This window comes from Gobio gobio, assembly GCF_949357685.1.
Source record: "Gobio gobio genome assembly, chromosome: 3".
NCBI classification, from domain to species: domain Eukaryota; kingdom Metazoa; phylum Chordata; class Actinopteri; order Cypriniformes; family Gobionidae; genus Gobio; species Gobio gobio.
This window is the reverse complement of record NC_137099.1, coordinates 63,155,306-63,181,254: the sequence shown is the minus strand read 5'-3', so window position 1 is coordinate 63,181,254 and position 25,949 is coordinate 63,155,306. Positions and strand designations below refer to the sequence as shown.

Sequence of the window (25,949 nt, the reverse complement as noted above, 5' to 3'; positions counted from 1 at the left end):
AAGAATCTACAACATCTCAAAGATCAGCTCTGATGACAGTGGAGAATACAAGTGCAGATCCATCAATGAACATGGAGAGAAATACTCTGATGCTGTGACTCTAAACATCATGTGTGAGTAACTGTGACATGAAAGGCTTTAAACATAGCCAGTGATTTTTAAATGTATTGTGATTTTTAAAGGGGTGGTAAAACACATTCTTTTGAAGGCTTGACTGTGTTTGTGGGGTGCACTGCAACATGTGTTCATGCTTCGTTTTAAAAAAAATTGCCTTATTTTTCATATATTTGACCTTTATTCTACACTGCTCTGTCCCTCCTTGTAAAACGGTCTGATGCTTTCCGGGTTGTATGAAGCCAGTCCCTCAAAAATACGCAGTGGGCTCTGATTGGTTAGCTGGCCTAGTGTGTTCTGATTTGCTAACCGCAGTGCACGGTTGTCGGAAACGTCACGCCCCTTACCTGGAGGCTGTGCTTTGGTCGGCGTCAATAAAACCATATGAGCCCGAATCAGACCCAGAACATTTGAGTGAAGATGATCGAGCAGAACCTGTTCAGTCCTCAAGAGTAAAGACTGCGGATCTATAGTGATCGCTACTGAATGGCACTTTAACTTTTGTATTTTTAGAACGATTATAGCCAAATATCTGTCGCAAGAACTAACCCAAAACGAACACTAAGCACTGGCTTTAACTAGTAAGTTAGCCAAATCACACACAGAACCATGTTTAGCATGCCTGAAGATAAACAATACATAAAAGCTCTAATCAAAGAATCATTTACACTAATGTCAGGTTCGCTGTTGAGATTTTAACGTTAGTGTTTGTAACGTTAGGTGTTCGTCGGATAACGTTAAGTATGAATGAGCATTTAACAGACTGGTTTGCAGAACAGCGTTGTCATCTGTTTACTTCCTTGCTACAACCTATTACAGGAAAACACATCGATGAAAAATAAATCAGACTTACAGGTTGTGGCCCGTAAACAGCTTCTGTTTGTAAATCCAGCTTTCAGGACAAGCCGTTGTGCATATCCTGTATTGAACTCGCGAAGTTTGTGGAAGTTTGTGTTGTCCTCCGTGAAATGTGCAGCGCGCGCGTCGTGCATCCACACACCGGCAGTGTTTTTTTCACGCAGCTGACGTTGTGCAAATCCGGCATTGAAATCGCGAAGACGGTGGATGTTTTCCTCTGTTAGATGTGCTGCAGGGAGCCCTGCGCGCGCCTGATTCCCCGCTGACTCAAACACACGTGCATATAACATGCTGTATGTTAAACGCTCTGCAACGCACCCCCGTCCCAAGGAAGGCTGAACAGAGCAAGTGCCCCAGACCTGCAATCCGGATGGAAATAACAGCGTTTCCTCTGCATCGCGGCAACAACACTCCAGCCTAACTAACTTATACCACAACAGCGCCGCGATACAAAATGGCCTCACCCCCCCCTTATTTAATCTTCTCGGAGGAGGGGTTTATGTAAATATTGAGCCTGTTGATGTCACCAACCCTGGAGGAATGTCTGTAGTTGCCTGCTGGCCGTTTGCTGTAGTTCTTAGAAACTGATTTCTTTAAAAGCAAATATCTCCCTTTGCTTTAAACTTTGAACGTTGTAACTTTGCAGATGTTGTTTATGCTCAAGCAGCAACATTACACGCTAGCTAAAGTTAGAATAGTGAAATCGTGGTTTACCACCCCTTTAATGATATTGATGTTTTTTTTTCTGTTTCAGACCCACCCAGGAGCGTCTCAGTGTCCATCAGTCCATCTGGTATAATAGTGGAGGGAGATTCAGTGACTCTGAGCTGCAGCAGTGATTCAAACCCTCCTGCAGAAATCAACTGGTTTAAAGGAGGAACGATTGTAGGATCTGGAAGAATCTACAGCATCTCAAAGATCAGCTCTGATGACTGTGGAGAATACAAGTGCAAGACCATCAATGAACATGGAGAGAAATACTCTGATAATGTGACTCTGAACGTCATGTGTGAGTTCATTATACAACATCAGATGCTGTAGAACATTTCAGCATGTTTATAATGATTTTCATCAATAATTAGTTGCACAAAAATGTTTTATGATCCTTGTCACAATAAGTTTGATGACTGTTTTTAGACCCTCCCAGGAGCGTCTCAGTGTCCATCAGTCCATCTGGTGTAATAGTGGAGGGAGATTCAGTGAGTCTAAGCTGCAGCAGTGATTCAAAGCCTCCTGCTCTGAACTTCAGCTGGTTTAAAGGAGGAACGTTTGTAAGATCTGGAAGAATCTACAGCATCTCAAAGATCAGCTCTGATGACAGTGGAGAATACAAGTGCAAGTCCATCAATGAACATGGAGAGAAATACTCTGATGCTGTGACTCTAAACATCATGTGTGAGTAACTGTCAAGTCAACTTGTCAAGTCAACTTTATTTATATAGCGCTTTTAACAATGCAGATTGTTTCAAAGCAGCTTCACAGTGTTAAACAGGAAAATAATGCAACTGAATTTTATTCTTCCGTATAGCCGTTTTGGAGAAAACGGTGATGTCATCAGCTCATTTCAATTATCATACAGTGACAATGTGGGCATTAGAACAGTAATTAGATCAGTAATTTAGTTTATATGTTTAATTTAGTTTAATAATTCGATTTATTTGGATATTTAGTTGAAAAATTGAGTGTCCACAACTGAGCACGCCAAGCCAGAGGCGACAGTGGCAAGGAAACCAAAACCCCATCAGGTGACCTAATGGAGAAAAATAAACCTTGGGATAAACCAGGCTGAGTCGGGGTGCCAGTTCTCCTCTGGCTAATTAACAAACAGCGTATGATTATTATTCTGGCAACTTTACAGGTCAGAGGTCATAATAGATCGGAATATTCGAAAGATCGGCGGCAGCACGCCGGAGACGGGTTTATTGAGGATGATGTGTTGATTAAATAATTATTAATTAGGAATAATCAAAATATCATATTCATCACGCCGTAGACGGGTTTATTGAGGATGCTGTATTGATTAAACAATTATTAAATTGCAATATTCAAAGGATCGGAGTCATCGCGCCGGAGACGGGTTTATTGAGGATGCCGTCTTGATGAAACAATTAGTTAAGTGCAATATTCAAAAGATCGGAGGCAACACGCCGGAGATCGGTTTATTGAGGATGACATATCGATTTAACAATTATTAAATTGTAATATTCGAACAATCGGAGTCATCACGCTGGAGACGGGTTTATTGAGGATGCCGTGTCGATGAAGCAATTTTAGGGGGAGTCTAATTGACATGGTCTCTGCATACACTTCAGGGTCATGTGTTGGTCTTCTCTGGGCGCAGGTACACCATCTGATCTGGATACAGCCTAGATCCGGCTGACTGCAGTAAACCTCGGGATAGAACAGAGAGACTATCATTAGCGTAGATGCCATTCTTCTGATGATGTCACGAGTACATCAGGTGTTATGGGAAGTGTTCCCGGTTCCGCCTGACCTAGTTAATGCAGTCTAACAATCATTTAATTGAAAAAGTATTTTATGTGTATGAGGATCGAAAAGGATCGACCGCCTGCAGTTGATTTCGATATTCTCGGTATTATCAACTGGCCATAATTTAGAGACCGCAATAGACGTGATGGAGTATAATGTGTTAAGAGCTTGCTCAAGTACTGGGGAGCTAAACCATTTAGTGCTTTGTAAGTAATAAGCAAGATTTTAAAATGTATGCGATGTCTAATAAAACATAAACAACACACGCACTCTTTTTGCTACTGTAGAGAGACTAACAAACCCCCCGAGTCACATTCCCAGTGAAATGCTCTCAGACAGCAAATGCAGTGAGTTTGCCTCCTTCTTCTCCGAGAAAATCATTAATATCAGAAATGCGATCAGCACATCCTTGAGTTTCTCTGGGGTGAATCAGATCAGACCACAACCTCAGAAAGTTACTATGACTGATTTCGAAGCAATTGATGGTAAAATTTTAGAAGAAACAGTACAGCACCTTAAAACATCAACCTGCGCCCTTGACACACTCCCCACTTCTTTTTTCAAAAGTGTGTTTAACTGTTTAGAAGCAGATCTCCTAGAAGTTGTAAACTCCTCACTTCTTTCTGGGACTTTTCCAAACTCCCTAAAAACCGCAGTAGTAAAGCCTCTCCTGAAAAAGAGAAATCTGGATAACTCCATATTGAGCAACTACAGACCAATCTCAAATCTCCCCTTCATAGGCAAGATCATTGAAAAAGTTGTTTTCAGTCAGCTGAACATATTCTTGAACTCAAAAGGATACTTTGACAATTTTCAATCTGGTTTCCGACCGCATCACAGCACAGAGACAGCGCTCATAAAGATTATAAATGATATTCGCCTCAATACAGATACAGGCAAAACATCAATTCTGGTACTACTGGACCTCAGTGCTGCATTCGACACTGTTGACCACAACATACTTCTTGACAGGCTAGAAAATTGGGTTGGGCTTTCTGGAATGGTCCTCAAATGGTTCAGGTCATACTTAGAAGGGAGAGGTTATTATGTGAGTATAGGTGACCATAAGTCTGAGTGGACATCCATGACATGCGGAGTCCCACAAGGGTCAATTCTTGCACCACTCCTATTCAACCTGTATATGCTGCCACTCAGCCAAATAATGAAAAATAACAAAATGGCTTACCACAGCTATGCTGACGACACCCAGATCTACTTAGCCCTATCACCAAATGACTACAGCCCCATTGACTCTCTATGTAAATGCATTGATGAAGTTAACAGTTGGATGTGCCAAAACTTTCTTCAGTTAAACAAAGACAAAACTGAAATTACTACATTTGGAAACAAAGATGAAATTCTCAAGGTGAACGCATATCTTGAGGCTAAAGGCCTGAAATCAAAAAATCAAGTCAGGAATCTTGGTGTGATTTTGGAGTCAGACCTGAGTTTCAATAGTCATGTCAAAGCAATAACTAAATCAGCTTACTATCATCTCAAAAACATATCAAGAATTAGATGCTTTGTTTCCAGGCAAGACTTAGAGAAACTCGTTCATGCTTTTATTACCAGTAGGGTGGACTATTGTAATGGTCTCCTCACCGGCCTTCCCAAAAAGACCATTAGACAGCTGCAGCTCATACAGAACGCTGCTGCCAGGATCCTGAGCAGAACCAGAAAATATGACCATATCACACCAGTCCTCAGATCTTTACACTGGCTTCCAGTTACATTTAGGATCGATTTTAAAGTGCTATTACTTGTATATAAATCACTCAATGACCTAGGACCTCAATACATTGCAGATATGCTGATTAAATACAAACCCAACAGATCACTCAGATCATCAGGATCAAGTCAATTAGAAATACCAAGGGTTCACTCAAAGCCAGGAGAGTCTGCTTTTAGCTATTATGCCAGCCGTAGCTGGAACCAGCTTCCTGATCAGATCAGATGTGCTCAAACAGTAGCCACTTTCAAATCCAGACTCAAAACTCATTTGTTCAGCTGTGCATTTACAGAATGAGCACTGTGCCACTGTACGTGCTTTGTCCGAACTGCTTGCATTTTAATTTATATGCTTAAATTTAACCCTGTTCTTATTTTTATTCTTAATTATACTCTTTATTTTTATCTTTCAATGTTTTCTTTATTTTTTATTTCTTTTAATTCCTATTATAACTGTAATATTTTTATTTCATTTCTGTGTAAAGCACTTTGAATTGCCACTGTGTATGAAATGTGCTATACAAATAAACTTGCCTTGCCTTGCCTTGCCTAATAGGCAGTCAGTGCAGTGTTGACAGAACCGGGCTAATATGGTCATACTTCCTGGTTCTAGTAAGAACTTGAGCTGCTGCATTTTGGACCAGCTGGAGTTTATTTATTAAGCGAGCAGGGCAACCACCCAGTAGAGCATTACAATAATCTAGCCTTGAGGTCATGAACGCATGAACTAACTGTTCAGCATTTTGCATTGAGAGCATGTGCCGTAATTTAGATATATTTTAAAGATGGTAGAATGCAGTTTTAAAGATGCTAGAAACGTGGCTTTCAAACGATAGATTGGTATCAAAGAGCACACCCAGGTTCCTCACTGACGACGAGGACTTGACAGAGCAGCCATCAAGTGTTAGACAGTATTCTAGGTTACTACTTGTGGAGCTTTTTTGTCCAATAATTAAAAAATATTTTTTTTCTGAATTGAGTTGCAGGAAATTACTAGTCATCCAATGTTTTATATCAGCTATGCATTCCGTTAATCTTGTGAATTGGTAAGTTTCGTCAGGGCACGTATATACTAGTGCAATGATGGCAAGATGGCAGCGCGTCTCTCCTCTCTCTCGTTTCTGTCCTGTTTGTCTTGTTCAACGTTATTTTAAACTGACTGTTTGTGGACACGATCTATGCCTATACCCAGTCTATTTTTATGTAATTTGAAACTCTGCGTTACCGTCGGCTGCGGGCAGCATCTAAACCTCCTGCAGCTGAGTGCTCCAGGCTCCGGTTGTTGAAAACTTTCTACAAACGCGCAGGAGGCCTACTTCAGTCCAAACAACAAGTACACATTTCCCCTTACCCATTCCATATTCCCCTTTCCTACCACAATTTCCATATTGTTGCGCTAGGCTTATGGACAAACACCCAATACCCGAAGCTAAACCGTCGTTTACAAGCGTTTGTGGACATACCTGCGAAACTGCCTGCTGAATTCTTCCTGGTCTCCCGTAGGCAAGCTACTCCCCATCATGGGAACTCTACAGGTAATCTGGTTGTTACTTTTTACTTTAGATCTGAATTTTTCAACCTGTGCGTATCATGAGGACTTTCCGACGTCTTTGCGATACACTACATACACTTTGTCAAAGAACACACTACACACACACACTCCAAAACAGGCATATTGCGCAAAACTTTTCATCCATGAACCTGACATTCATCTTTCCCTTGTTTGTTTGCGTCTGATTAGAGACAATTTTATAGTATTTGGACAAAGATCATGTCTCACTCAGCATTGTGCAATCAAACGAGATGATATATTAAAGCATGTTTGGAAACGTCGTTTTATTATATTGATGTTACTGCTGGCTGGAAATGTCAAGCCAAACCCAGGACCCGAGCCTGAATGTTTATACACACCAGGAGATTTCGCTAATAGATCTGGCTTGAAAATGTTACATTTAAATATCCGTAGTCTAGTGCCAAAGATAGATTTTGATTTTGTCTTATCGGAAACGTGGCTAAAAAAAATTAAAAATCTGTTAGTGATAATGATATTGCGATTAGAGGATACAATATATTTCGTGCGGATAGGAAGAGTAAGGGAGGAGGCGTGGTTATTTACGTGAAGTCTAAGTATCATACCACTCTATTGAAGGCTATGAGTATCACAAAATGTTTTGAATTGCTGGCTATTGATCTGAAATTAGGAACTACCAGTTTCACTGTTGCTTGTTGTTATAGGTCCCCGTCAGCTCTTAAAGAAACATTATCAACACTCTCAGCTGTGCTTACAGATATTGTAAATAACAAAGAAATAATTCTGCTTGGTAATTTAAATTGGGACTGGATGAAAGATGATTCAAAGGACTTAAAGGCTTACTGTGATTCTGTTAATTTAACACAAGTAGTAAATACTCCAACTCGCCCAAACACAAAAAATCTAAATAAATCCACATTAATTGATATTATTTTAGTTAACCGACCTGATAAATGTACACAGATTGGTATTTTCCCAAATGACGTAAGTGATCACTGTGCTATTGGGATTATTAGGAACTGTAAACCTGTGAAAACACCTTCAAGAATAGTGGAGAAACGACACTTTAAGACCTTTGACCAACAAGCTTTCATTCATAATATTTATCATTGTGATTGGAATAGAATATCATTCATTCCTGATTTTGATTTGGCATGAACTTTTTTTAAGGGTCTATTTATGGGAGTTTTAAATAAACATGCACCTCTAGGGAGGGATAACCCTTGGTTCCCTTTCAGTCGGTCACGTTCGACGTACGTCGGAAATGAACGACGAATTGGGATCTGTTTTCAGAGGCCGACCTACTTCGAGTGATTAAAACTAGCCAATGAACATTGGCATGCGATCACGCATTCCACGCACCGCCCCGCGTCGCGGGTATAAATACGGAAGTGGAAGTGCCGCATACCGCTTTCAACTTCGGAGTCGAGCATTTTCAGCTTTATCTGGTGTTCCTACGAAGAGTGTTTTTTCTACGAGCGAGGAGAGAGATTCATACCTGCTTCCGGTTCCAGTGTCTGTGTGATGGTGCCTTGCAGCGGTGGTCGCGAAAACCAGGAAGAAAACAAACAGCTGTTATCACAGCTTGCTGGGCGTTTTCTCTTTGAGTGCTCACAGCGGGCTTGCACCTTTGAACCGCTGTGAGCCGCGGCCATTTCCCCTGTGTGCCTCGGCACTGTCGGAGCAGTTTTTCTTCTCACTAAAAGAGCAACACGGTTTGACCCTGCGTCTTTTTCAAGATGTCATTCAAACCGTGTGTTTCTGGATGCCGTCGGTTTCTGTCCCCAGTTGACGGACATGATCGCTGTCTCTCGTGTTTGGGCGTTCAGCACGCAGAGGCGGCTTTCGTGGATGACTCATGTTCGCACTGCGCGAACATGACCATCGCAGTGCTACGGTCTAGGCTCCAATACCTCAAAAGGGGTGGAGTCCCATTGCGCATCCCCCGATCTAGTGGTCCTCCCGCTGCAAAGCAGAGGGCTGCTACTTTGGCTGATGCCTTTGGTGGAGATCTGAGGGTGACGGTCAGGGCACCCTGCAGAGTCAACATGCTCCTCGGGCCCCTCCCCCCTCCGCTGCGCCGGTGCAGTCCCCGGAAGATTGTGGCGGTCCTTCCCACAGGGGGCCACCCGTTTCTTTCGGGGCTCCAGCTGAGAATATGTTGTCGATAGCTGCATCGGGGGACGAGCTAATGGACTCTGGAGATGAGGATTCGGCTGCGTTGCCCCCTTCGAGTGTGGCAGCGTTGCCTGAGTCTGATCCAGAGCTCACGGCTATGCTTTCCCGGGCTGCCGCGAGTGTCGGGCTCGAGTGAAACCCTCTACCGTGTCCCGAACCGTGCTGGTTCTCAGCGCCCCGTCCCAGTGCCTTTCTTTCCAGAAGTGCATCAGGAGCTCACGAAGTCCTCACTACCCTCGACGGAGGCGCGGCTAAGGTTTACGTGGAGGTCCCCCCAGTCGAACGGTTGGTTGCGATGCAACTGTGTCCTAAGACCGCTTCCGACTGGCGGGGTCACCCGCGTCTCCCCTCCCGGGCGTGTAGGTTCTCGTCCGGTCTAACGGGCAAGGCCTACACAGCCTGTGGAGAAGCCGCGTCTTCCTTGCATGCCATGGCGCTCCTGCAGGTCTACCAGCCCAATGCGCTCAAGGAATTGCACGAGGGTAGTTCCGACCCAGGGGTTATGCAGGAACTGCGTACCGCAACGGACCTCGCCCTCCGGGCGACGAAAGTTGCCGCACGCACCCTGGGTCGGGCGATGTCCACTCTTGTGGTCCAGGAGCGCCACCTGTGGCTGAACCTGGCGGATATGCGTGAGACCGACAAGGTGCGGTTACTCAACGCCCCTGTCTGCCAGGCCGGCCTCTTCGGTGACGGCATCGAGAACTTCGCCCAGCAGTTCTCGGTGGCCCAGAAGCAGATGGAGGCCATCAAGAACATTCTGCCCCGGCGACCTGCTGCTGTCTCCACCCAGTCACCGGCTGCAGCACCTCCGCCTGCTCGTCGCCGAGGGCATCCCCCTGCGGCCACCTCCGCCCCTGCTAAACCCAAACAGCAGCCTTCACCATCGGGGAAGCAGGGCGCCAGCCGTAAGGGTACAGGTGCTGTGCTTCAGCTGAAGGCCCGAGCCACCTATCTCGGCTCCTCAGTTGAAAACGGTATGCGGCACTTCCACTTCCATATTTATACCCGCGACGCGGGGCGGTGCGTGGAATGCGTGATCGCATGCCAATGTTCATTGACTCGTTTTAATCACTCGAAGTAGGTCGGTCTCTGAAAACAGATCCCAATTCGTCGGTCAGTTCCGACGTACGTCTCTGTTCCCTCCTTCAGGGAACGAGGGTTACATACGTAACCGAGACGTTTTCTGATGCATTATCCTCTCTGCTACATGAGAGGGACCTGGCCTGGGCAAGGGCAAGGAAATCTGGCTTAGCAAATGATTGGTCCATCTTCCGATGCCTAAGAAACAAATGTATAGCACAGATACGTAAAGCTAAAGCACAGTTTTATCTAGATGAGACAACCAGAAATTTGCATAATCCAGCTAAATTTTGGAAAACTATTAAATCTTTAAAATCTAACTCATCATCAAGTTTACCAAAGCAAATAAGTGTTGATTCTAGACAAATCACAGATAAAAATGAGATAGTGGACTCCTTTAATCAGCACTTTGCCTCTGCTGGGCATCTTTTCAAGTCAATGCCAAATCAACCCTTGGACACACAGGTCCCAAATGTTGGAAATGTTAAAGGTCCCGTTTTTCGTGTTTTTTTGAAGCTTTGATTGTGTTTACAGTGTGCAATATAACATGTGTTCATGTTTCGCGTGTAAAAAAACACAGTATTTTTAGCACAATGTACTTATCTGTATACTGCTGTTTTCACTGTCCTCAAAACGGCTTGACAGATTTCCCTGTTCTATGAAGTCCCTCCTTCAGAAACACGTAACGAGTTCTGATTGTGCCAGCGGTTCCCCTGTTGTGTGATTCGACAACAGCTTAGCACACGCAGAGCGCACGTTACCGGAAAGGTCACGCCTCTTACCATAACGGGGATGCATGCGCTCAATGATCTCTAAGTACAGCGTCCCTGGGAAAGCCAAACAAAGGTGACTTGACGCTTCTCGACGACATGGCGACTAACACTATACAAACGCAACCGAACGCAACACTACTTCTTCTCCACGCGGGAGCAACAAGACCACGCCCCCTTTTTCGCGTGCTCTTGTGGGCGGAGGTTAGTCGACAAACTGCTCTACTGACGTAATTAAAGCAGGATGTACAGGGTTGTAGTCCCAACCAGCCGTTCACTGTAGGCTTTGAAAGGGAACTTCTGTTAAATAAAATATCTTGCTTGGCATTGAACTTTGAGCTTTATAATTTTACAGGTATTATATATGCTCTAACAGCAACATTACACAGTAACTAAAGTTTGAAAAATGGGATCACGAAGAACAGGACCTTTAACACTTTCTCTTTTCAGCCATTTACAAGGAAAATGGTCCTGTCAAAATTGAAATGTGTAAACTGTAGAAAGTCAGCTGGACCGGATGGGCTTGATCCATCTCTCCTGAAGCTTGCAGCTGATATTATTGCTAAACCACTCACTCAGATTTTTAATTTGTCTTTGGAACAAAATGTTATTCCTGAATCCTGGAAAGCAGCACATGTGATACCTCTTTTTAAAAGTGGGGACCCCACATTATTGGACAATTATCGCCCTATATCTAAATTATCAGTACTGGCTAAGATATTTGAGGAATTAGTCAGTGAACAATTTAAAGAGTTTTTAACCTGCAATTATATCCTCACCCCCTTTCAGTCAGGCTTCAGGAAGGGGCATAGCACCATCACGGCAGCCACTAAAGTAATTGATGACATTGTGTCTGCCATTGATTACAAAAACTCATGCGCAGGATTGTTTATTGACCTTTCTAAGGCTTTTGATACAGTGGATCACAGCATTCTTTTAAAAATGTTTAGTTAAAATTGGGGTGTCCTCAAATGCGGTAAGTTGGTTTAAAAACTTACAGGTAGGTTTCAATGTGTTTCATGTGATAGTATTACACCAGGGAAGGCTGCAATTACAATTGGGGTTCCACAAGGCTCCATCTTAGGGCCACTTTTGTTTACCATCTACATAAATTCTATTTCTGAACGTGTAAATGCTAATGTACACCTTTATGCGGATGACACCATCATCTATTGCACTGCACCCTCTCCATGTGAGGCGTTAGTAAAACTGCAAGAGGCTTTCACAGTCTTGCAAGAAAATTTAAGGAGATTAAGGTTAGTGCTTAATGCTAAAAAAAACAAACACATGTTGTTCACACACTCCAAGTCCAAAGTAAAATCTCTAACTCCAATTGTAACCGCACAGGGACAGGAAATAGAGAAGCTGTCATGCTACACATATCTAGGTTTTTTATTGGATGAAAATCTCATCCAATCTCATCCTCATCACTGCATGAAAAGTGGGATTTTTAGAGGCAGCGAACGTCGCGTTCGTCTGTGCCACAAATTGTCATAAACGAACCATGACGTAGGTGGAGAGCCCCCCGCTGAGAGACCGCGCGGAGGTGCGACGCCTCTAATTTGCATATGAATAGCAGCGAAACCAGAGAGTCAACGGCCAGACTTGAATTTACTCACTCACTATTGGCTGAAGCCACTACATTTAAAAAAGAAAAATCCCTCGTGATTGGTTGGCAGATCACTGCAAACCAATCATTATTGGTCCCCCTGGCTCATTAAATGTAAACCCCAATAATAATAATAAATATATAATTTATGTTGTAATAATTTGTTTCATATTAATGTTATTGTGCTATGAAGTATTCATACCATCAAGGAATATATGGGCAAATTATACGGACCGTGCCGTTTATTCAAACAAGGGGCTTCATTTATAGCATACAGCTGTTCATTCAAAGAAAGGGCTTAATTTATAAAACACAGCGGTTTACTCAAAGAAAGAGCTTTATTGTTAAACACACAACTATGTACAGTGCAGCAGTAATGTCTCGTAATGTAATGTAAAGTTCGGCGTGCTCCAGGCTGCGAGAGGGCTGTGGCCGCTCAATCCATCCAGACACCCCGTCAACAAAGCCGTCTTCCTCATCAGATATGAGTTCAATGGTCGCGGACTTCCAAACGTCCACCTCATCCAGCACACTCTCGCTTCCAGCAACTGTAATACAATCCATAAAGACAATAAGCAACCTGAAAAATACTCACATTGACAAAAAACGGATCTAATATAATAAATCTTACCCTTTTTCTTCTTGATCGACTCCGAGCTAAACTTCGCAGTTTCAGGTTGTTTGTATCTGAAGCTCCGGCGTGTCGATTCATAATACGTATTACAGGCAGCTGGAAAACAATTACATGAGACTGGTATTAATAAAAACAGTCACGGTAAAATTAAACAAGGAATGAGAAACACATTAGAAGTTACTTACACAATTTCGTCATGATCAGCGGTTAAATCTGGACTCGCGGAAATCGCTCCAAGCAGATAAGAGCTCACGGCTTCATTATGAGGCGAGGGATAGTCTGTGTAAACAAAATGTGCAGTTTTAAGCTCGGATCTATTAACGCATCCATTTCCTTATACAGCTGAATAAAAGCATATTCTTTAAATCGTAACGTTACATTACCCATGCTGTGGTTCATAGCGACTGCAGTTTGCCTCAGAGTTGTGAAGACGAAGACAGCCTCCTGAAAATGAGTCCAAAAAGTTCGTCGCGTCCATGCAGAGATTGAGTTGAAGACGGTGTCCTGTCATTGTTGATCACGAAAAAGGAAAGCAGCAAAAAACATAAAAAAATAGTTTAAAGCTCGTCTTCTACGCGTCATGGCCATGACCTCGACCTCGCACCCCATTGGACTAGGGCTCTGATATGGAACGCGCCCGGGGCCAAATCTCTTTATACGAAACGCGTGACTTATGATCGTTTCAACCTTCAACACGCCCTGTTTTCCGCTTCACGCACAGTTTTAACATGTTAAGAAGACACATTTGAACGTGTTTCTTAACGCGCACATTCTGTACATGTCGAAGTGTAATATATTTTTTTTTAAAGCAGACTTACCTTTAGATGTAGCCTAGGCTACATACATATTAATATAAGATATTAATTAATTGCTTAACTGACTACTGTGCTAGAGTAAAGTAGCCTAATGTTACAATGTATATTAAGTAAATGCTTAATATTATACAATTATTATAATTTATCTATATGGGTTATTGTTTGTTTTTTAAAGTTAGGCTATATATAATTTCTAAAAGTATAGGCTAATTTACACAGCACATATTTATAACTGAAAACACACACCACTTTATTCACTTTCACATAATAATGTTTTTGTAATTTGGTGTTTAGTTTGTTGTATAGTTTGTTTATACTGTTCTGTCTCTGTTTTGTTTCCAGGAACATCTGATGAGTGCTATAATAAAATGACTTCATTATATTTAAAATATGTTTTGATATTCATTTTATTTATATTATTAATATTTTATTTACCCATAAACGTGTCTTTAGGAAGCCATAAGTTATAGAGACAAGAATAACTTTTGCCATTTAAATGCCACATTCATTTACTGAGGACCCATACAGCCAATGATCATGTGTGAAAACACATACATAAATTGATCACTTAGAAATCAAAACTAAGGTTTGAGAAAGAAAGAATATGCATACAACAAAATATATTGTTTCATAGCAGCTTCAGTAACAAGTTCAAAACAAATTCTGCTGTAAACCGGCTCTAACAAGCCAATATAGTGTCAATATTCAGCTCAAGTGACTTCAGTGTTGATTCAGTTCAGTTGATTTCAGTTCAACTGTAAATTCCTCAGTTGTGCATTGTGTAGTTAGATATATGCAAAAACAACATTTTTGGAAATAGTTAAAATAGTTTTGCACAAAGTGTTGCTTTTGCAAGAGATGTCTGATGTTTTGTGTGTAGAGTTACAAGAAATGGAGCCATATTTTCAGAAATTGTGTGTAAGCAATTAGATAAAACTGTAAATGAATCCAGTTTATTTTAGTTCAGGACTCATAGTCCAGGTGTTAGTAATCTGTGCTTAATCTTTGTTCCAGGCAACAATTTTTTAACTCACGATTAAATAGATTAAGGCCTACTCTTGGCATAATTTAAACCCTGTCCAGGAAACCACCTCTTGAAAATCTGCATTGATAATTCATAAAATGTGGTGTGAGCTCAATTTAAATGACAATTACAGAAAAACACAATCTGACTTAACTATAAACACACAAACTTGTACTTTTCACATTTATGATTAATAGCCATTTAAAAAATCATTCACAGTGCAGGGTGGAAAAATTAATGTTGGTATGTAAACTGTATGCTTTACTTGATTTATTTGTGTGCTTTGGTTCATTGTCTTGTTGCATCACATAACCTCTCTAAAGGTTGAAGACATGAACTGCTGTCCTGTATTTTTTTTATTTTTTTTTACATAACATTGGTTATTGCTAATGACATACAGAGTAATTAATCTACACTGTGAGCCGGACAAGTTGAATCTACTTAAAAAATTGGAGCAAACTGGTTGCCCTAAAAATTTAGTAATGTGTACTAAAACGAGTACATTTAACTTAAATTTAAGTTAACATTTTAACTTAAACTTTAAACTTGTTTTAGTCAAAAAAATTCAGAACCTAGATAAAACTCCCCCTGCTGCTACTCTGATTTGCATTTGTGCAGCTCACAGCATGTTCATTTACATGATAAAGCCTCCCCTAGAATTAAGGGGAGGGGGGGTCATGGGGGGACAACTGCCAAGCAAGGCCCACGACAATTTCAGACAATTTACGGAAGTTTTCGGTGTTGCCTGCAAATTGCCGTGCACAGTCGTAAACCTGAAGTTTCACGGCAATCTACAGTGTCACATACTGACGAAAATCCCACTTTTCATGCAGTGCATGTTATGCATGTGGTAAAGAAACTTAGAGTAAAGGTAGGTTTCTTTTTTAGAAATAAGGCTTGTTTTAATTTGAAAGCTAGAAAAGAACTTGTAGCAGCCACATTTTTATCTGTTCTGGATTATGGCGACATTATCTATATGCATGCCTCAAAGTCTGTATTGTGTTCACTGGATTCTGTCTACCATTCAGCACTACGATTTATAACAAAAGCCGACTATAATACACACCACTGCAATTTGTACAGCTTATCTGGTTGGTTACCACTGTCTATACGCAGACAACGCAATTGGTTGATTTTCATTTATAAAGCAATTACTGGATCATTACCATCATATTTATCAGTATTCTCATTGGCAACAAACAATAGATATAACCTCAGGTCCAACAATAGCATACTTTTCATTGTGCCTACTGTTCACTCTGAATTTGGTAAAACAGCCTACCGTTACAATGCTCCGTCAACCTGGAACGCACTACAGAAAGAACTGAAACTAAACATGTTTATCCCCATTTCTGATTTTAAGTCATATCTGGCAGACACTTTACCTCATACATGTGAGTGTGTCTAGACTTTTTGTTGTTTACAGCCTGCATATTCTAACTTGTTAATTGTATTTATGTTTTTTATGTTGTGTCCATCTCTGTTTTTTATGTGTCTTTTTTTAGCTATGTGCTGCCTTTTTCTTGGCCAGGACTCACTTGAAAAAGAGACTACTGTCTCAATGTGACTACCCTGGTAAAAAAAAAAAAAACAAATAAAAGAAATATAGAGCTGAGTATCGTCAGCATAACTTTGAAAACTAACGCCATGCTTCCTAATGATATCTCCCAGTGGTAGCATGTACAGGGTGAAGAGCAACGGTCCACGCACTGAGCCCTGTGGTACTCCATACTGAACTTGTGATCGGTGTGACATCTCTTCATTTACTTCTCTAAACTGATAACGGTCACATAGGTATGATTTAAACCATGCCAATGGAATTCCACTAATGCCTACATAATTTTCTTGTCTATTCAAAAGAATGTTGTGGTCAATAGTATCGAATGCAGCGCTAAGATCGAGTAACACTAATAGAGAGATACAGCCACGATCGGATGATAAGAGTATATCATTTGTAACTCTGATGAGAGCAGTCTCAGTACTATGATACGGTCTGAATCCTGACTGGAAATCCTCACAGATACCATTTTTTTTCTAAAAAAGGAACATAATTGTGAAGACACTGCCTTTTCAAGTATTTTTGACAGAAAGGGTAGATTTGAGATTGGCCTGTAATTGACAAATTCTGTAGGATCAAGTTGCGTTATTTTTATTAAGTGGTTTAATAATAGCCAACTTAAAAGTTTTCGGTACATATCCTAATGACAAAGATGAATGAATGATATGACCTCTGGTAGCATCTCTTTTAATAGCCTAGTCGGTACAGGGTCGAGCATACATGTTGTTGATTTCGATGATTTAAGGAGTTTAGCCAATTCTTCTTCTCCTATAGCAGTGAATGAGTGTAATATTTCAGTGACACTACAATGCTCTGTCTGATGTGATACTGTAGTAGACGGCTGCATGGTTAAAATTTTCTTCCTAATATTATCAATCTTACATGTAAAGAAGTTCATAAAGTCATTACTGCTGTGCTGTGTACAAACATCAGAAGTTGAAGCTTTATTTTTGGTTAATTTAGCTACTGTATCGAATAAATACCTAGGGTTGTGTTTGTTTTCTTCCAAGAGAGTCGAGAAAAAAGCAGATCTAGCAGTTTTTACGGCCTTTATGTATGCGATCATGCGCTCTTTCCACGAATTACGAAATACCTCTAGTTTTGTTTTCTTCCAGCTGTGTTCCATTTTTCTGGCTGTTGTTTTAATGGCCCGGGTGTGCTCGTTGTACCGCGGCGTTGGACTATTTTCTTTAATCTTCTTTAAGCGCAGGGGAGCAACCGTGTCTAAAGTACTGGAAAAGAGAGAGTCAATAGTTTCTGTTGCAACATCGAGTTCTTCTAAGCTATCTGGGATGCTTAGGAGATGATACTGATGAGGAAGATTATTTAAAAACTGGGACACGAAAGGCTTTAAAAATAGCCAGTGATTTCAAATGTATTGTGATTTTCTATGATATTGATGTTTTCTTTTCTGTTTCAGACCCACCCAGGAGCGTCTCAGTGTCCATCAGTCCATCTGGTGTAATAGTGGAGGGAGATTCAGTGACTCTGAACTGCAGCAGTGATTCAAACCCTCCTGCTCTGAACTTCAGCTGGTTTAAAGGAGGAACGATTGTAGGATCTGGAAGTATCTATAGCATCTCAAAGATCAGCTCTGATGACAGTGGAGAATACAAGTGCAAGACCATCAATGGACATGGAGAGAAATACTCTGATGCTGTGACTCTAAACGTCAAGTGTGAGTAACTGGGAGATTAAAGCATTTAAACATAGCCAGTGATTTGAAATTTATTGTGATTTTTAATGATATTGATAAATTTTTTTCTTTTTCAGACCCACCCAGGAGCGTCTCAGTGTCCATCAGTCCATCTAGAATAATAGTGGAGGGAGATTCAGTGACTCTGAACTGCAGCAGTGATTCAAACCCTCCTGCTCTGAACTACAGCTGGTTTAAAGGAGGAACGATTGTAGGATCTGGAAGAATCTACAGCATCTCAAAGATCAGCTCTGATGACAGTGGCGAATACAAGTGCAGATCCATCAATGAACATGGAGAGAAATATTCTGATAATGTGACTCTGAACGTCATGTGTGAGTTCATTATACAACATCAGATGCTGTAGAACATTTCAGCATGTTTAATATGATTTTCATCAATAATTAGTTGTACAATAATGTTTTATGATCCTTGTCACAATAAGTTTGATGACTGTTTTTAGACCCTCCCAGGAGTGTCTCAGTGTCCATCAGTCCATCTGGTGTAATAGTGGAGGGAGATTCAGTGACTCTGAACTGCAGCAGTGATTCAAACCCTCCTGCTCTGAGCTTCAGCTGGTTTAAAGGAGGAACGTTTGTAGGATCTGGAAGAATCTACAGCCTCTCAAAGATCAGCTCTGATGACAGTGGAGAATACAAGTGCAGATCCATCAATGAACATGGAGAGAAATACTCTGATGCTGTGACTCTAAACGTCATGTGTGAGTAACTGTGACATTAAAGCATTTAAACATAGCCAGTGATTTCAAATTTATTGGGATTTTTAATGATATTGATAATTTTTTTTCTGTTTCAGACCCACCCAGGAGCATCTCAGTGTCCATCAGTCCATCTGGTGTAATAGTGGAGGGAGATTCAGTGACTCTAAGCTGCAGCAGTGATTCAAACCCTCCTGCTCTGAACTTCAGCTGGTTTAAAGGAGGAACGTTTGTAAGATCTGGAAGAATCTACAGCATCTCAAAGATCAGCTCTGATGACAGTGGAGAATACAAGTGCAAGACCATCAATGAACATGGAGAGAAATACTCTGATGCTGTGACTCTAAACGTCATGTGTGAGTAACTGTCAAGTCAACTTGTCAAGTCAACTTTATTTATATAGCGCTTTTAACAATGCAGATTGTTTCAAAGTAGCTTCACAGTGTCAAACAGGAAAATAATGCAACTGAATTTTATTCAGCCGTATAGCCTTTCTGGAGAAAACGGTGATGTCATCAGCTCATTTCAATTATCATACAGTGACAATGTGGGCATTAGAACAGTAATTAGATCAGTAATTTAGTTTATATGGTTAATTTAGTTTAATAATTCGATTTATTTGGATTTTTAGTTGAAAAATGTAGTGTCCCCAACTGAGCAAGCCAAGCCAGAGGCGACAGTGGCAAGGAAACCAAAACCCCATCAGGTGACCTAATGGAGAAAAATAAACCTTGGGAGAAACCAGGCTCAGTCGGGGTGCCAGTTCTCCTCTGGCTAATTAACAAACAGCGTATGATTATTATTCTGGCAACTTTACAGGTCAGAGGTCATAATAGATCGGAATATTCGAAAGTTCGGCGGCAGCACGCCGGAGACTGGTTTATTGAGGATGATGTGTTGATTAAATAATTATTAAGGGGGAGTCTAATTGACACGGTCTCTGCAGACACTTCAGGGTCATGCGTTAGTCTTGTCTGGGCGCAGGTCCACCATCTGATCTGGATACAGCCTGGATCCGGCTGATTGCAGTAGACCTTGGGATAGAACAGAGAGACTATCATTAGCGTAGATGCCATTCTTCTGATGATGTCATGAGTACATCAGGTGTTATGGGAAGTGTTCCTGGTTCCGGCTGACCTAGTTAATGCAGCCTAACAATCATTTAATTGAAAAAGTATTTTATGTGTATGCAGGGTTTTTCCTGCATTAAAATTTTTTGGGCTGCCGCCAAGACAAATTTTTGGCCCGCCAAAGCCTTATTTGATGAGTCATTGTGATTTATGAGTGATGTAGAATAGATGACACTTGTGATACGATCGTGTTAACTGAGTGACAGAGAGAACGAGCAGAGCCTCTCCCCTGCGCGCGCGCACTCTCCCTCTCTCTCTCTCTCTCTCTCTCTCTCTGTCTATGTCTTCTCATATTGGCTCATATTTCACATATTAATCAAAATAAAAAGGTCGGAAGACCGAATCCATGTTGCACGTGCCGCATTCGGACAATTTTTTCCTTGAATTAGCGCAGGGTGTGAATTGCGCTCAAAAAACATTTACTCTTCTCTGACCAGCTGGCATAAACCATACTTTCAATAAACGGGAAAACATTATATTCAGTTATGAAGTGTCTTCTGTATTGACAAATCTTTTGCGATGTTATAACAGACTGGATTCGCACACAGCACGTCTGCTAACGTCCGATTCGCGAACCAATGACATCTTTGAATTGAATCATTATAGCGACTGCTTAGAACAACTGATCCGTTTAACACTGAACTCATGAATCAGTTTATTCATTTACTCAGAACGCCTCTGAAAAGAGAACACAAGTGTGCTTACACAATTTAGCAAGAGTCGATAGTAAGAATTAGTTTAATTATCCACAGTCATTCACCTTATTTATGTTGACTATGTGTAGTGAAATATAATTTAGTGTAGACTGGAGTTAGGTGAGACCAGAACAAAGTTGTTAGCTAGCTGATAATTTTACTAAATTGTATATGGTAGAAAATTTGGCTATTTGTTAATTTCTTAATGCTACTTTTTAATATTGATATGATTATACCAAAACAATTATCAGTAAATAGTGTAAAAAATGAGGATCAAAAGAAACAAACATCAAGGTAGAGAGCATACATAATATCAGATGTCAAAAATAAGATAAGCAAAAATTACATACGGTTTCTTTGCATTTATTTAAAATGTATTGTCAGTATTGCGCTCACATATCACGTAGGTAGAGTACTTTTTTTACTGTGTTTGTGGATGACCATGTCTGTCAGACACCACCGAAGACCATTTTTGACCCAGGAAAAACCCTGTGTATGCCATAGTAAAGAGATGTGTTTTTAGTCTAGATTTAAACTGACAGAGCGTGTCTGTACAATGTTAGGAAGACTGTTCCAGAGCTTAGGTGCTAAATAGGAAAAGGATCGACCACCTGCAGTTGATTTCGATATTCTCGGTATTATCAACTGGCCATAGTTTAGAGATCACAGTAGACGTGATGGAGTATAATGTGTTAAGAGCTCGCTCAAGTACTGGGGAGCTAAACCATTTAGTGCTTTTTAAGTAATAAGCAAGATTTTAAAATGTATGCGATGTTTAATAGGGAGCATGTGCAGTGTTGAAAGAACCGGTCTAATATGGTCATACTTCCTGTTTCTAGTAAGAACTTGAGCTGCTGCGTTTTGGACCAGCTGGAGTTTATTTATTAAGCAAGCAGGGCAACCACCCAGTAGAGCATTACAATAATCTAGCCTTGAGATCATGAACGCATGAACTAACTGTTCAGCATTTTGCATTGAGAGCATGTGCCGTAATTTAGATATATTTTTAAGATGGTAGAATGCAGTTTTACAGATGCTAGAAACGTGGCTTTCAAATGAAAGATTGGTATCAAAGAGCACACCCAGGTTCCTCACTGACAATGAGGACTTGACAGAGCAGCCATCAAGTGTTAGACAGTATTCTAGGTTACTACTTGTGGAGCTTTTTTGTCCAATAATTAAACATTTATTTTTTTCTGAATTGAGTTGCAGGAAATTACTGGTCATCCAATGTTTTATATCAGCTATGCATTCCGTTAATCTTGTGAATTGGTAAGTTTCGTCAGGGCGTGAAGAAATATAGAGCTGAGTATCGTCAGCATAACAATGAAAACTAACGCCATGCTTCCTAATGATATCATCTCCCAGTGGTAGCATGTACAGGGTGAAGAGCAACGGTCCTCGCATTGAGCCCTGCGGTAATCCATACTGAACTTGTGATCAGTGTGACATCTTTGCATTTACTGCTACAAACTGATAACGGTCACATGGGTATGATTTAAACCATGCCAATGCAATTCCACTAATGCCTACATTATTTTTTTTTTGTCTATTCAAAAGAATGTTGTGGTCGATAGTATCGAATGCAGCGCTAAGATTGAGTAGCACTAATAGAGAGATACAGCCACGATCGGATGATAAGAGTAAATCATTTGTAACTCTGATGAGAGCAGTCTCAGTACTATGATACAGTCTGAATCCTGACTGGAAATCCTCACAGATACCATATCTTTTTAAAAAAAGGAACATAATTGTGAAGACACTGCCTTTTCAAGTATTTTTGACAGAAAGGGTAGATTTGAGATTGGCCTGTAATTGACTAATTCTGTAGGATCAAGTTGCGTTATTTTTAATAAGTGGTTTAATAATAGCCAACTTAAAAGTTTTCGGTACATATCCTAATGACAAAGATGATTTAATGATATTAAGAAGAGGATCTATGACCTCTGGTAGCATCTCTTTTAATAGCCTAGTCGGTACAGGGTCGAGCATACATGTTGTTGATTTCGATGATTTAAGGAGTTTAGCCTATCCTTGTTCTCCTATAGCAGTGAATGAGTGTAATATTTCAGTGACACTACAATGCTCTGTCTGATGTGATACTGTAGTAGACGGCTGCATGGTTAACATTTTCTCCCTAATATTATCAATCTTACATGTAAAGAAGTTCATAAAGTCATTACTAATGTGCTGTGTACAAACATCAGAAGTTGAAGCTTTATTTTTGGTTAATTTAGCTACTGTATCGAATAAATACCTAAGGCTGTGTTTGTTTTCTTCCAAGAGAGTCAAGAAATAAGCAGATCTAGCAGTTTTTACGGCCTTTCTGTATGCGATCATGTGCTCTTTCCACGAATTATGAAAGACCTCTAGTTTTGTTTTCTTCCAGCTGCGCTCCATTTTTCTGGCTACTGTTTTAAGGGCCCGGGTGTGCTCGTTGTACCACGGCGTTGGACTATTTTCTTTAATCTTCTTTAAGCGCAGGGGAGCAACCGTGTCTAAAGTCCTGGAAAAGAGAGAGTCAATAGTTTCTGTTGCAACATCGAGTTTTTCTATGCTATCTGGGATGCTGAGGAGATGATACTGATGAGGAAGATTATTTAAGAACTGGGACACGAAAGGCTTTAAAAATAGCCAGTGATTTCAAATGTATTGTGATTTTTAATGATATTGATGTTTTTTTTTCTGTTTCAGACCCACCCAGGAGCGTCTCAGTGTCCATCAGTCCATCTGGTGTAATAGTGGAGGGAGATTCAGTGACTCTGAGCTGCAGCAGTGATTCAAACCCTCCTGCTCTGAACTACAGCTGGTTTGAAGGAGGAACGATTGTAAGATCTGGAAGTATCTATAGCATCTCAAAGATCATCTCTGATGACAGTGGAGAATACAAGTGCAGATCCATCAATGAACATGGAGAGAAATACTCTGATACTGTGACTCTAAACGTCAAGTGTGAGTAACTGTGACATTAAAGCATTTAAACATAGCCAGTGATTTCAAATTTATTGTGATTTTTAATGATATTGATTAATTTATTTCTGTTTCAGACCCACCCAGGAGCGTCTCAGTGTCCATCAGTCCATCTAGTATAATAGTGGAGGGAGATTCAGTGACTCTGAACTGCAGCAGTGATTCAAACCCTCCTGCTCTGAACTTCAGCTGGTTTGAAGGAGGAACGATTGTAAGATCTGGAAGAATCTACAGCCTCTCAAAGATCAGCTCTGATGACAGTGGAGAATACAAGTGCAGATCCATCAATGAACATGGAGAGAAATATTCTGATAATGTGACTCTGAACGTCATGTGTGAGTTCATTATACAACATCAGATGCTGTAGAACATTTCAGCATGTTTAATATGATTTTCATCAATAATTAGATGTACAAAAATGTTTTATGATCCTTGTCACAATAAGTTTGATGACTGTTTTTAGACCCTCCCAGGAGCGTCTCAGTGTCCATAAGTCCATCTGGTGTAATAGTGGAGGGATATTCAGTGACTCTGAACTGCAGCAGTGATTCAAACCCTCCTGCTCTGAACTTCAGCTGGTTTAAAGGAGGAACGATTGTAGGATCTGGAAGAATCTACAACATCTCAAAGATCAGCTCTGATGACAGTGGAGAATACAAGTGCAAGTCCATCAATGAACATGGAGAGAAATACTCTGATGCTGTGACTCTAAATGTCATGTGTGAGTAACTGTGACATTAAAGCATTTAAACATAGCCAGTGATTTCAAATTTATTGTGATTTTTAATGATATTGATTATATTTTTTCTGTTTCAGACCCACCCAGGAGCGTCTCAGTGTCCATCAGTCCATCTGGTGTAATAGTGGAGGGAGATTCAGTGAGTCTGAGCTGCAGCAGTGATTCAAACCCTCCTGCTCTGAACTTCAGCTGGTTTAAAGGAGGAACGTTTGTAAGATCTGGAAGAATCTACAGCATCTCAAATATCAGCTCTGATGACAGTGGAGAATACAAGTGCAAGACCATCAATGAACATGGAGAGAAATACTCTGATGCTGTGACTCTAAACGTCATGTGTGAGTAACTGTCAAGTCAACTTGTCAAGTCAACTTTATTTATATAGCTCTTTTAACAATGCAGATTGTTTCAAAGCAGCTTCACAGTGTTAAACAGGAAAATAATGCAACTGAATTTTATTCAGCCGTATAGCCGTTCTGGAGAAAACAGTGATGTCATCAGCTCATTTCAATTATCATACAGTGACAATGTGGGCATTAGAACAGTAATTAGATCAATAATTTAGTTTATATGGTTAATTTAGTTTAATAATTCGATTTATTTGGATATTTAGTTGAAAAATTGAGTGTCCCCAACTGAGCAAGCCAAGCCAGAGGCGACAGTGGCAAGGAAACCAAAACCCCATCAGGTGACCTAATGGAGAAAAATAAACCTTGGGAGAAACCAGGCTCAGTCGGGGTGCCAGTTCTCCTCTGGCTAATTAACAAACAGCGTATGATTATTATTCTGGCAACTTTACAGGTCAGAGGTCATAATAGATCGGAATATTCGAAAGTTCGGCGGCAGCACGCCGGAGACGGGTTTATTGAGGATGATGTGTTGATTAAATAATTATTAAATAGGAATAATCAAAATATCGGAGTCGTCACGCCGTAGACGGGTTTATTGAGGATGCTGTATTGATTAAACAATTATTAAATTGCAATATTCAAAGGATCGTAGTCATCACGCCTTAGACGGGTTTATTGAGGATGCTGTATTGATTAAACAATTATTAAATTGCAATATTCAAAGGATCGGAGTCATCACGCCGGAGACGGGTGTATTGAGGATACCATATTGATGAAACAATTAGTTAAGTGCAATATTCAAAAGATCGGAGGCAACACGCCGGAGACGGTATTATCAACTGGCCATAGTTTAGAGATCCCAGTAGACGTGATGGAGTATAATGTGTAAAGAGCTCGCTCAAGTACTGGGGAGCTAAACCATTTAGTGCTTTGTAAGTAATAAGCAAGATTTAAAAATGTATGCGATGTTTAATAGGGAGCATGTGCAGTGTTGACAGAACCGGTCTAATATGGTCATACTTCCTGTTTCTAGTAAGAACTTGAGCTGCTGCGTTTTGGACCAGCTGGAGTTTATTTATTAAGCAAGCAGGGCAACCACCCAGTAGAGCATTACAATAATCTAGCCTTGAGATCATGAACGCATGAACTAACTGTTCAGCATTTTGCATTGAGAGCATGTGCCGTAATTTAGATATATTTTTAAGATGGTAGAATGCAGTTTTACAGATGCTAGAAACGTGGCTTTCAAATGAAAGATTGGT

At 40.6% G+C, this 25,949-nt stretch overlaps 1 protein-coding gene across 1 annotated transcript in view; it reads left to right on the top strand.

The window, feature by feature from the left end:
• The window catches only part of LOC307124229 (B-cell receptor CD22-like), a gene marked incomplete at its 5' end in the record, with an annotated part of 64,551 nt that overhangs the window by 10,350 nt on the left and 28,252 nt on the right, over window positions 1-25,949 (top strand). The gene's annotated exons all lie outside the window — the stretch shown is intronic.